The following is a 13,376-nucleotide window of genomic DNA, read 5'->3' as shown; positions in this document are numbered from 1 at the left end:
ATCCTTAACTACTTGCTGACCAGCCGCAGTTATACTGCGGCATCACGGCTGTATTGCGCGAATTGACATACCAGTACGGTGCTTCGTGTAATAGACACAGTGGTGGAGCCGATGCGCATGGCCACGATGTCCGTAAGCCACCCGCAATTGCTCCACAGAGAGCCAGAACGGGGATCTGCCAATTTAAACAACCCCGTTATGACAGGGGAGTAAAGAGAGACCATCTGTTCCCAGTTATCAGGAATCTCTCTCTACTCCCAGTCAGTCCACTCCCTCACAGTTAGAAACACCCCCCTAGGACACACTTAATCCCTTGATTACCCCCTAGTGTTAACATCTTCTCTGTCAGTGTCATTTATACAGTAATCAATGCATTTTATTTTTAGCATCGATCGCTGTATAAATGTCAATGGTCCCAAAAAAGTGTCAAAAATGCCCGTAATGTTGCAGTCCTGCTAAAAATTGCTGATCACCGCCATTACTGGTAAAAAAAAAAAAAAAAAAAAAAAAAAATTCCATAAATCTATCCCCTATACACTATAACTTTTGTGCAAACCAATCAATATATGTATATTGCGATTTTTTTTTACCAAAAATATGTAGCAGAATGCATATTGGCCTAAACTGATGACGTGGTTAAAAAAAAAAAAAAAAAAAAAAAAAAAAAAAAAGTAAAAATAATATATATATTTTTTTTTTAAATAGCGCAAAAAATAAAAACTACAGAGGTGATCAAATACCACTAAAAGAAAGCTCTATTTGTGGGAAAAAGGGGACATTAATTTTGTTTGGGTACTATATAGCACGACCGCGCAATTGTCAGTTAAAGTGACACAGTGCCGTATCACAAAAAAACAGGATTTTTTTTATAAACAGCTTACCTGTAAAATCCTTTTCTTTGAAGTACATCAGGGGACACAGAGCCATAGTAATTACTATGTGGGGTTATAGGCCACCTTCAGGTGATAGACAATGGCACGCCATAAATTTAAAAGTGCACTCCCTATATAACCCCTCCCACTGGGAGTACCTCAGTTTTGTAGCAAAGAAATACACGTGTATACCAAAAGAAGGGAGAGACCTCTGTGTCCCCTGATGTACATCAAAGAAAAGGATTTTACAGGTAAGCGGTTTATAAAAATCCTGGTTTCTTTTCATACATCAGGGGACACAGAGCCATAGTAGTTACTATGTGGGATGTCCCATAGCAATGCCAACCGAAGGGAGGAAGACACAACAATAGTAGGGCACCAAGAAACTAGAGGACTCATACTACAGCCTGCAGTACACTGCGCCCAAAGGCGATATCCTCATGACCTTTTACATCTACTTGATAGACTCTAGTAAATGTATGGATTGAAGACCAAGTTGCGGCCTTGCGGATCTGAGCCATGGAGGCTTGGTGATGCACTGCCCAAGAAGCACTAACGGCCCTGGTGGAGTGCCTTTAAAATTAAAAAGGAGGAATTCTCTTCTTTTAAATCCCGAATTGGCTCAAAGTAGAAACTACTGAAACTGACAGTCCATGGTCTTATTTTAGAATGTGGGTCTCAATAGTCAAACCATTAAATTTAGAATTTGTAAGGAAGGATGGAATACCGGACCTTGCTAAAGGTCTGGCCACAGTGGTAGGGACCAAGGGTTGCCTACCACCATCTTTATGATTGCGGCAAACCAAGAACTCCTGGGCCACAAAAATCACCTCCTTCCCTTCTTGCTTGCTCCTGAAAAAAGGCACGGAAGCAGAACAAGAGGGAAAGCATAGATCAGTGAAAAACTGATCCCATGAAAATAAGGCATGTGTTTTGCATGCCATCGGATCCTTTGTCCTTGACACAAAGTTGTCGGTCTTGTTGTTGAACCCCACGTCTGGGAAACCCCTTGGCATATTGACAGAATGATGCCAGGGAGAAGGAACCATTCTCCCAGAAAAAAAAAAATAGTACTCAAGTAGTCTGCCTGCAAATTCTTCATTACTTGAATGAAATTGCTGATAGGCAAGGAATGTTGCTTTCTGCCCGAGGCAGAAAAAAATTCACCTCTTTCTGGGCCGCACGACTTCTCGCGCCCCCTTTGTGATTGAGATAAGCAACCGCTGTGGCATTGTTGGTTTGAGCCTACGGTACCTGGAATTACCAGGCAGTCTCCCATCCGGGTACTAACCAGGCCCGACCCTGTTTAACCTCCCAAGATCAGACGAGATCGGCGGTTTCAGGGTGATGTGGCCATAGGCTGGATCCTGATAGGACAATAGTCTGAGCTTCCAGGCCCTCCAGGGCCAGGCGTACTGCCCGAAACTCTAGAATATTGATGGGAAAGGTAATTTCTGCTCTGGACCATTTCCCTTGGACAGATGTTTCTTCCAGGACTGCCAAAAGGGCTGTTATCTGTTACCACTTTCCAGGTAACTGGTACAAAGGATCTTCCTTTTAGAAGATTTTTGGATATCGACCATCAATTGAGTCCCTGACGCACTTTGGCGGATAAATGCAACGGGAAGTCCAGAGTTTGGATCTTCTTATTCCAAGTTGACAGGATACTGTTTTGCAGCAGTCTTGAATGGAACTGCGCATAAGGAACGGCCTTGAAGAAGCCACCCTCTTTCCTAATAAACACATGCAAAGATAAATAGAAGGATACGTCTTTGTTTCCTGGGGTAAGAATACCCTTTAGTGGACTGTATCTATGATCAGCCCTAAGTACTGCAATCTTATTGATGGTTTTAAGGAGGATCTTACTAGGTTGAGGAGCCAACCCAAGTATTTCAGGTAGCTGACTGTGGTAATCAGACCTTGGTTTAGTATCGTTATACTTAGAGCCCGTAACATGGCAAAAGGAGGGCCCAGGATCTTTATACACACTCAAGGTGCAGTAGCTAGCCCAAAAAAGGTAGAGCTACAAACTGGAAATAAGGATTTCCTACCTTGAAGCGTAGAATTTTCTGATGAGCAGGCAAGATCGGCACATGGAGGTAAGCATCCAGGACGTCGATAGATGCCAAAGTTCCTGACATTGACCAATCCCCATATCCCACTTCCGAACCTGTTGTCCTTGCTGAAAGACTTTAGCTCGATATCAGGGTACAAGATTAACACCAGTAAAACTGAAGCTTTACCTATCCATATTCACTCTTCTGCTCTCAAATTACTGCAAGACAACTATTCCTTTCACTGGTGCACAGACTCCATTAAATACCTGGGGATTAACATTACTCCCTCCTATTCGACCTTATACTTGGCTAACTAGCCCCCACTTTTTCGTGACATTGCTAGGCTTTTGAAGCAATGGGATTCGCTTCCCCTCTCACTTTTGGGCCGTATCAATGTCCTAAAAATGTCAGTGATGCCTAGACTCCTCTATCTTTTTGATACTCTTCCGATCCCAATCCCTATGTCCCAACTTAAGGCTGTCCAAAGAGCTTTTCTTAACTTCATTTAGCATTATCGAGCGCATAGGGTTGCAGGTCCGGTGATGTTGGCTCCTAAATGGCGTGGAGGTCTGGGAGCCCCAGATCTGATCAAATATTACTATGCTACACACCTTAAACCAGTTATTACTTGGTCATCCCGGAAAGCCCCTACAGTATGGGCTGAAATTGAGATGAGCATCACCGGGCCTGCACACATCTGTGCCATGCTTTGGGCAGACCTTAAAACCTCCATGGGTCCACTTCGTAGCATTTGTCTGGCCCCGATGCTGTTTTCCTTGGAAATCTGGAGGAAATGCCTAAAGTTGTTTCCTCTGGCCTCCCAATGCCCTCCTTTGCTAAACATACTGTTTAATCCTGATATCCCAGACAGCCTAGCATATGATAGAGTGATTCCTTGGTCCGAAGCTGGTTTGTTTCAACTCCGCAATATAGTGCATCCGCTCACTAGGAGGCTTCTATCATTCGCGGAATTGCAGAAACAGCACCAAATTCCCAAACAACTCTTCCACTCCTATCTGCAAATCAGACACTACTTTGCTTCTAAATCCCCCACTCTGTCTTGAATTTGAATTTTTATGTGCTCAGGGCCCATATCAGGCCCATTTAATCTCTGACATTTATAGAATACTCCATGAATCGGTGCCCATTACGGAATCTTCTCATTCATATATGCGTAAGTGGTCGCAAGTGTTAGAACATCCCATCCTACTCCCACAATGGCAGAGAATCTGGGAGGCCGTCTCTAAGACATCCCGCTGTGTGGAACAGAAGGAAACGGCTTACAAGATTCTGCTCTTTTGGTATAGAACGCCTGAAATTTTTAATAAATATGATCCCAAGACCCCTGCGATGTGCTGGAGATGTCGGGGAGATATAGGTTCCCATTTCCATATCTTCTGGGCATGCCCATTGATCCGCCTATTTTGGATTACAATACAATCCTTCGTCCAAGACTTGTTTGAGATTTCCCTCCCATTAGACCCTCTGTATTTCCTACTAGGGTTACCGATTCCTGGACTCTCTAGACATGCTCAGAAGCTCGCCACCTTTATTTTGTTAGCAGCTAAGAGAGCTATCCCTATACGGTGGCTATCACGTACTCCGCCCACTTTCCCCCAAGTCTTGCAGAACCTAGAACATATCGGCCGTATGGAGAAGCTTACAGCTATAGTCCATGACACTATGCCTCAGTTCTCTATGATTTGGGATCTGTGGTATCGCTCTAAACTATATGCTGCTACTTAATATAGTCTTCTGATTTTGGACCTCCTACGCTGAGTTTAAGGCTCAAATTGACCGTTCACACTGTTTTATGCCCTTCTAAAGAAATGAAGTTTCCACATTTCCTGCTCACTGTCCTATGCCTATTTGATTGTGACGATTGCTGTTTTGTACCACAAATAATTGTTAATTTATGTGAGGATATACTGAATGTGCTGAAATATCCTGCCCCCCCCCCCTCCTCTTTCTTCCCTCCCCTCTCCCCCCCCCCCCCTCTCTGTTTCTGATTGTCTTATATGATGGACTTACTGTTTACCTATGCATTTATGCAAGCACTTTGTCATTGTTATCTTTATATTTTCAATAAAAATACAATTTAATAAAAAAAAGATGCCAAAGTTCTCCCCCTTGTAGGAAGGAGACTGTCCTGGAGACTGGCTGTCCACATTCACCCTGTTTTTAGGTATTGCTATATTGATCTTTTTTTGTTACATTTTTGAGAGACTGTTTTCTTGAATGTTAATTTTGGACAATACACAATTCTTGAAAGAGCTAATCACATTGACCTGAGGAGACGGACTGTCTCTGGTCACCTAGGCTGCCTTAAGTGCTGGGTTAATTAACATGTTAATTGTGTAATTGTCTTTTAAGTTGTTGCTATAGGGGAGGGGGGAGTATCCATGAGCAGCCCTACCTCGTTATCTACCCCCTTGTGTAAAATGTGTATAAAAAGACTGTATTCTGTCCAATAAATCATTCCTGATGTACTCCAAGACTGGTGTTGTCTAGTTTTTGGGGGTTCCTATAGCCAGATCCATTGGACTCGTGTTCCAGAATTTAGAAAGCAGTATTACTGATGGAAACACTCAAGCGGAGTGTGAGGGACGTTCCGTCACAGAGACTACTGATCGGATAAATTCCATGCGACGAGAAAGACTTCTTTTTCTCTGGATCCTTAGGAACGTTTGATCTGAGAAAAAAAACGAGGCGATGGGGACTCTTGGAACTCCAGACTGAAGCCCCCATTCGTCTTCATGTCAGATCTGTGAGAACTGCAGAAGAATTCTCCCTATTGAGCTAGCGGGGTGCTCTTTGATAAGGAGGCTACAGTAACCCCTAGGGTTAAATCTGAGGATTATCTATTGAACCTGATGGTGGAAGCCATCGTGACTGCCTGGAGGCTGATGCCCCTGGCACAAACAGAAGGAGCTTTTAAAAATAAAAATATACTTACTCCTTTACTTAAATAGAAAAAAAGGGGATACTTTTCCCACTAGAATTTCTTTGGATGAATTGTCCAAACATCCTCAAATAGCTGTTCAACAGCAAAGGAAAAATAGCCAGGAGTATCTGCACGGTGAAAGGAAGTTTATCCTCTGCTGATGTGTGTTCCTGCACTCATGTGTTTCAGCTGCTTGTGTTGAGCAACAATGTGCACAGAACCATGTATAGCATCTGCCTACATAGGTACAAACCGCCGTAGGCTTCTCAGCAGTTGTGCGTTTGGCTAGTTTAAAAGCCAGTACCTGCATGAGGACCTTGTGCAAGTTCTAAAAAGGAACTCACAAGCAATTATTGCAAGCATAAAGCTGCCAGAATTCTGGGCCTGCTGAGCAGGACACCTAGAACACCTGTTAAACTGCCCTTTACAACGATTAAGCAATTGCTATCAGCAGGCTGCTCAATCTTCTTTAACGGGAATTGCAACTTTATACATTGGATGCCTAAGCATTTGAGTATTGTCTGCCAATAACAGCTCTTATTCATAGAGGATATACTGCGTTAATTGCTAGTATACTGTACTTAGTTAACTTCCTCCACCATAGGATAAAGTATAAAAACTTTCTTAGGAGGAAAATAACATTTATCTGGGAGATCGTCACAGATACAAAAAAGGCTTTCCCGACAATAAATGGACAGGAAAAAGCATGCACAGTTTGAGGAGGCTTTAATGAACCTGGTCACTCAGTTAAGGGAGCATAAATGTGGGGACATTGAAACCAGCTGTTTCTCCCGCATTTGACACCTCAGAAAAGGAGAGGGAATTCGACTTCTCCCGCCCCTAGTTCCCACATTTGAGTGTCCTGGGCAATGATAGAGAACCTGTGTGATTAAAGTCGCTAAACTTTTATTTTTTTTTATTTTTTTAAACCCATCATGGCTGAGGAAAAAAATAACTTTTGGTAAAATACACAGGGGCTGCAGTGTTGAAAACAACTGTAAACCTTTCATGCCCCTGATGCTTACTCTAACCAGTCACTCCTTCTCAAGAGGATGGCATCTGTAGAGATGAGTAGGCTTACCAGAGCTCTATTTCTGGGGCTGTTTTAACACCCCTTCAGACCTTAGCCGATGCACAAAGCAGGAGGTATCATCAGAAGACATTGCATGCACTGCTTGAGCAATAGTTCAGCTTCAACACTGCTATTAAGGCTCAGCCTTATGCAGCAGTGAATCTGTCAGAGGGTTATTTTTATTTTAAAACCTGTGTCACCAACCGTAAATGCCACTTTCCTCTTGTGTCCCTTCATAGTTACACAGAATACACATGGAGGTATTTTTAAAAACAAACCCTCCCACGCTGGACATCAGGGGACGCCAACTCCGTGCTAAACCCCACCCCCACGCTTCACCTGCGGCCCTCCCTTTCTAAAAGAGCCTCTTTCCCGTGTGAGCGGAGGGGGCTCTCGATCCTGTGGGATCCCTGGGAGGAAGGAGAAATGGCGGGGGGGTCCGTAGGCCGCAAGCGGCATGCCATTTGCGCCATTTTTTTTCCCCCAAAAAAAAAATGCAGCGCTTCCTTCCCCAAAGAAGAGGGGAAAACATTTCGGCATAGGGGGGCGTCTGTAGGGAGAGAGAACCCCCCCCCCCAGACTTACCGGAAGTCTGTTATTCGGTCGGAGGAGAAGCATCTGCTTCCAAACACAACGTGGCTCTGAGAAGCATGAGACATGAGTACTCAACACAACCCCCAGTGATGACACATAGGCATGACAGCATTTACTAATTTAAAGCTTCAGGAGCAGGGGAACCTAGAGGTAACCCACAATCCTGGATCTGCAACAGCACCCTGCCAGTAAAACTTTATGGCCTCACTACCAAAAAGTAATGGATCCTGGGTCCAGCTCTCTAAAAAAAAAAGAGAAGCATTCGCAGGTAAAACCTCATTTCTTTGGATACGAGGCCCGGGTACCATTCAATTTGGCCCAAAAAAGGACACTTTGAATGCATCCGGTCAGCATGGCTAGCCCCAGCAAGGATTGCTCCAGTGGAGCTCAGCACAGCACATCTTCACTTGTGACCATCACCTTAGACAATGACGAAAAAACTGAGGTACTCCCACCAGTGGGAGGGGTTATTTAGGGCGTGCCAGTGTCCATCAGCTGAAGGTGGCCTATAACCCCACATAGTAACTACTATGGCTCTGTGTCCCCTTATGTATGAAAAGAAATAGCCTGGTCATTAAGGAGGTAAATCCTTCTGGGACTGAAATGTTTAATGAGGGCATCCAAGGAAACTCTTGGAGTACAGTACAGGACACAGGCTGTATATTCATAGACCCTTGGTTATTGGCTGTTCCAGATTGGACACTGGCTAAGGCTTTCCTGAGCACATTCCTAGAACACCACCCCACTCACCAAGCCCTCAGTTTTTTTTAGCAAACAAAGCAGAGTAACACAGAAACAGAGGGGAAGGTGGCCTGTGCCCTGTACTCCGAGATATGAAATTTGCAGGTACTGCAAGTCAAAATTCCTATTCAATTGTACAGTACAGGCTGGATATTCAAAGACCCTGAGGCATCCTCAAGCAATGAAACAGAGAGGTGGGCAACAGCAAGGTAAACAGAACAGCAACAACAGGTCCAACAAAAACAAAGGTTACAGACACAACTCACAGCAGTTGAAAGCAATCCGCAGAAGTCTAGATATCCACTTACTGTACAGTAGATGTAGTGGAGTGAGCATTTAAAAGGGTACTGGAGATGCTTTACCTTTGAGATCATAGGTCCTCGCAAATTTTTTTTTTTTTTACCTAGCAATAGTGGACATAGCAGGATGTCCTTTACGAGATCGTGTTTTTTAGACAAAGGCCACGGCTGTCAGACCCTGACAATTCTGACCATGTACCAGGCAATGTAAAGCAATTTATTTGGGATGCTTCGGAGTAGGACACAAAGAAATAAGGAAGATGCCCTCATTGAGGTAGAAAGTTGTTACCCCCTTAAATAGAAAGGTTTGGAAAGATTGGATGTAAAACTAATTATCCTCATTAAGAATCAGGAAAGGCTCTTTACAAGAGAGATGCTTACTCAGAATCAGGTCTGATAGATGTGATAGCCACCAAGGCAGCCACTTTCTGAAGAGATCACCCAAGGGAAATTTCTTAATGGGCTTAAAGGGTAGCTTCTTCAGGGTGGAGCGAACCAAATTGCGTTCCCAGAGAAGCACAGGGTGCTGTAATGGAGGTTTGATCCCCAAGACACTCTGAATAGACTCTTACAAGGCAAAGTGAAGCCAAAGGTTTCTGGAATAGAATGGATATGCCCAAAACCTGTCCCTTGGGAGTAGGCCAGAATCCTAAGTATAGGGAAATCCATGGGGTTGAAAAGCATATGTTCACACCAGGTGAAAAATGATTGCAGGTAGGATAGGAAATTTTGTACAGTGACTTTTCTGACTGAGTAATGCAGGATTGGCAGAGTCAGATATACCCCTGTCTCTGTCTTTCAAGACCTGGGTTTCAACAGCCATGCCATTAGGGCCAGAAGGTCTGGACTGTTTGGAAGAGGACAAGGGTAGTCTGAGTAGTATAGCTGTGCAGTGGCGAAACTAGACATTCTTTTGCCTGGGTCAAAGACCCAGTTCGGCAGCCACCCCCTCCCCCCCCCCCCCCCCCCCCCAAGATCATTTACTGCCCGGGACGAAGATGCCAAACTGCGCCCCCCCACCTGACACCAACAGGGGGATGGTTGGGAAAGTAGGGCATGGGATTCAGCAGACTGCTATGAAACATAGCAGTGTGTCTGGTGTCTGTCTCTACGTGAGAAATGATCTCAAAGTGAGTGTGAAAGAACACCTAGTTGATGGAGTGTGACGAGGCTGAAGCATTATGGGTGGAACTGCACATGCTTTTGCATTAGGGTTGCACCAACGCTAGTATCAGTGCCGATACTGAGCATTTGCAGGAGTACTGTACTCGTGCAAATGCTCCAATGCTTGACCCGATACCTAGACAAGCGGTGATGATTGGTGTGGAGGTGGGGGTAGTTAAAATCACTGATCTCCCTGTATAGATTTCAATAAAGCAGCCCCCCCCCCCCCCCCCCACGACTTTCAGCTGCTTTATTGAAATCTTTACAGGGAGATCGGTGCTTGTAACTCTCCCCACCGCATCGATAATGCCTGACTTTCCCCTGTGTTCTCCTCTGTTCCCCCTCGTGTGCTCCTCCGTTCCCCCTCCATGCGCTGCCCTGGTCCCCCTCCATGCTCCTCTGGTCCCCCAATGTCCCGGATCTGTCAGGAGGGAAAGCAGAGGAAGGACAGGAGCCTCTGTCTCCTGTCCATTCATCTCTAGTGCAGCTGTGGCTGCTGAGAAAGAGACTGGGGGAACTGTGTCCTAATTCCCTGTCTCTTTCTCTAAATTGTAAAAAATAATAAAAAAAATTAAAACTATAACGCCGCATGAGTGCTGCATATTCGTGTCACTGTCACATGACATGAAAAAAAGTATTGGTAATCTGTATCAGCGAGTACTTGAAAAAAAGTATTGGTACTTGTACTCGTTCTTAAAAAAGTGGTATCAGTGCAACCCTAGTGTGCATACTACCAAAGTAATCATTGCAGTTTGTTATAGACCACCCAGTGTTATTGAGGAGGTGGAGACTCAGCTCCTTGCATTGATAGAAAGGGCTGCAAGGTCTGGAACAGTGATAATAATGGGGGATTTTAACTATCCAGAAATTGACTGGAGTAAAGGCACTGCAGGAACAGTTAAACAGCAAACATTTATAAACCTATTACAAGACAATTTTATGGTCCAGTTCACTGAGGCCATGGCTAGGAATAATGCTCTGCTGGACCATGCAGAGCTTATTACCAATGTTCATATAAAAAAAACACCTGGGTAGCAGTGACTATAACATAATTTAATTTAATTTTAGCTGTAAGCATAAAGCACATACTGGGGATATGTATAATAATTTTAAGGGAGCACATTTCCCAAGGATGAGGGCTGCTCTCCAAGAAATGGAATAGAAAGGAATATTGGCATAGATGAAAACAGAACAGAAATGGGACTATGTGAACTCACTGCAAAGTATATTCCCACAATAAGTTTAAAAGGCTAAAAATGAAACCTATCTGGTTTACGGCTAAAGTTAAAAAAGGTATAAATAAGAAAAGAGATTTTAAAAAATATAAAAATGAAGGAACACTATCATCTTTTAAACGTTACAAAGAATATAACAGAATATGTAAGAGGGAAATCAAAGCTGCAAAAATTCCAAACGGACGACAGATTGCAACAGACAAACCCCTAAAATTCTTCAAATTATATTAATAGTAAAAAGGTCAGGTCCGAGCATGTAGGCCCTTTACAAAATAATCTAGAGTGGGTGACTGGGGACAAAACGAAAGGCAAATTTATTAACCACTTCAATACAGGGCACTTTCAATCCCTTCCTGCCCAGGCCAATTTTCAGGTTTCAGAGCTGTTGCAATTTGAATGACAATTGCATGGTCATGCAACACTGTACCTAAACTAAATTTTTATCGTTTTTTTTCCCACAAATTGCGCTTTCTTTTGGCGGTATTTGATTACACTGGGTTTTTTTTTTGCGCTATAAAAAAAGAATAATAACATTTTGAAAAAAAATTAAGTTTTTCTTAATTTCTGTTATAAAACTGTAAAAGTTTTCTCTTTTACTGATGAGCACTGATAAGGCTGCACTGACGGGCACTGATATGCAAGCACTGATAGATGGCACTCTTGGGCGGCACTGAGGGACACTGATAGGCAGCACTGACTGTCACAGATTGGCATTTATAACGGGCACGGATTGGCATCCCTGGTGACTCCAGTGGGCATCCTCGATGGGCCTGCACTGATAATCAATGCACAGATTATCAGTGCAGACCCCCCGTCAGGAGAGCAGTCAATAAACGTCACTTCCTGGTTACCATGTGATGAGCTGTGATTGGATACAGCTGATCACAAGGTAAAGTGCCTACATCATAGGTTCTTTACTGGGATCAGAGATGTGGTGTGTCAGACTCACACACCACACCACCGATCGTCGTGCTGCGTGCCCCCGCAATAGCGGCTTAATCTGCTGGACGTCATATGATACCCAGTCAGGATAATACAACCATGGGGGATCTCATGTCCATAATGGGGATGTTATTGGCACAGCCCCAAATGATCCATTATGGCTCAAAATTTAGAGATGATAGAAAGGCAACAGTAACTCAAATAACCACTCATTACAACCAAGGTATGCCAAATACCATCTCTGAACGCACAACACATCAAACCTTGAAGCAGATGGGCTACAGTAGCAGAAGACCACACAGGGTGCTACTCCTGTCAGCTAAAAAGAAACTGAGGCTACAACTTCGCACAGGCTAACCAAAATTGGACAATACCAAATTGGAAATACGTTGTCGGATCTTGACATTCAGATGGTAGGGTCAGAATTTTGCGTAAACATGAAAGCATGGATCCATCCTGCCTTGTATCAACGATTCAGGCTGGTGGTGGTGTAATAGTGTGGGGGATATTTTCTTGGTATACTTTGGGCCCATTAGTACAAACTGAACATTGTTTAAATGCCACGGCCTACCTGGGTAGTGTTGCTAACCATGTCCATCCCTTTATGACAACAGTGTACCTATCTTCTGATGGCTACTTCCAACAGGAGAATACACCATGTCATAAAGCTCAAATCATCTCAAACTGGTTTCTTGAACATGACAATGTTCTGTACTCCAATGGCTCCCACAGTCACCAGATCTTAATCCAATAGAGCGCGTTTGGGATGTGGTGGGGTGGTGGATTCACATCATGCATGTGCAGTCGACAAATCTGCAGCAACTACATGATGACCAAAATCTCTGAGGAATGTTTCCAACACTTTTCTGAATCTATGCCACAAAAAATTAAAGCAGTTCTGAAGGCAAAAGGGGTTGCAACTTGGTACTAGCAAGGTGTACCTAATAAAGTGGCTAGTGAGGGTACCATTCTCCAGGCCCTGCACCCGCTCGGTCTCTACTTGGTACAGGCCACCTCACACTGCCCGCATCTCCTGGCACAGATGCACCTGCCTGGGGCAGAGCCAGCCTTTCTTCTCCAATCATGATCAGTCACCGGGCAGCAGTGGTGTGTTTCTCATCTGCTACTATTACCAGGCCCTAGTGCTGCCTGGCACTAGCCCAGAGGCACAGCAGGGATCATACTGATCACTACCGTCGCCATCATCATGGAGGCCACCCCATCCTGGCATTCCTCTCAATACAGCGCCTGGGGCACATGCAGCCTCCTAGTTTCGGCCCTGTGTCTGTATAACATGTTCTTCTGAGACAGTTTGGTACTGTTGGTGTATTAAGGCTGTTGGCTGACTAAGAAAGCCTGTAATATTTGAAAAATAAATTTGCCTTGGTCAGATAGGCTGGATGTTGCATGCCTGAAATAAAGGTACAACTGGATGAAGATAGAGATTGGTGTTAAA

The 13,376-nt window shown here is 44.0% G+C and overlaps 1 protein-coding gene and 1 pseudogene across 2 annotated transcripts in view; both read right to left on the bottom strand.

The window, feature by feature from the left end:
- Positions 1–13,376, bottom strand: part of INO80 (INO80 complex ATPase subunit) — a 392,097-nt gene that overhangs the window by 223,678 nt on the left and 155,043 nt on the right. The gene's annotated exons all lie outside the window — the stretch shown is intronic.
- Positions 2,115–2,233, bottom strand: LOC143949434 (5S ribosomal RNA; annotated as a pseudogene).

Source organism: Lithobates pipiens, unplaced genomic scaffold (assembly GCF_037356315.1).
Source record: "Lithobates pipiens isolate NorthernLeopardFrog02 unplaced genomic scaffold, aLitPip1_a1.2 Scaffold_30, whole genome shotgun sequence".
Lineage (NCBI taxonomy): Eukaryota > Metazoa > Chordata > Amphibia > Anura > Ranidae > Lithobates > Lithobates pipiens.
The sequence above is the reverse complement of the archived record's forward strand: the minus strand, read 5'-3'. Positions and strand labels throughout refer to the sequence as shown.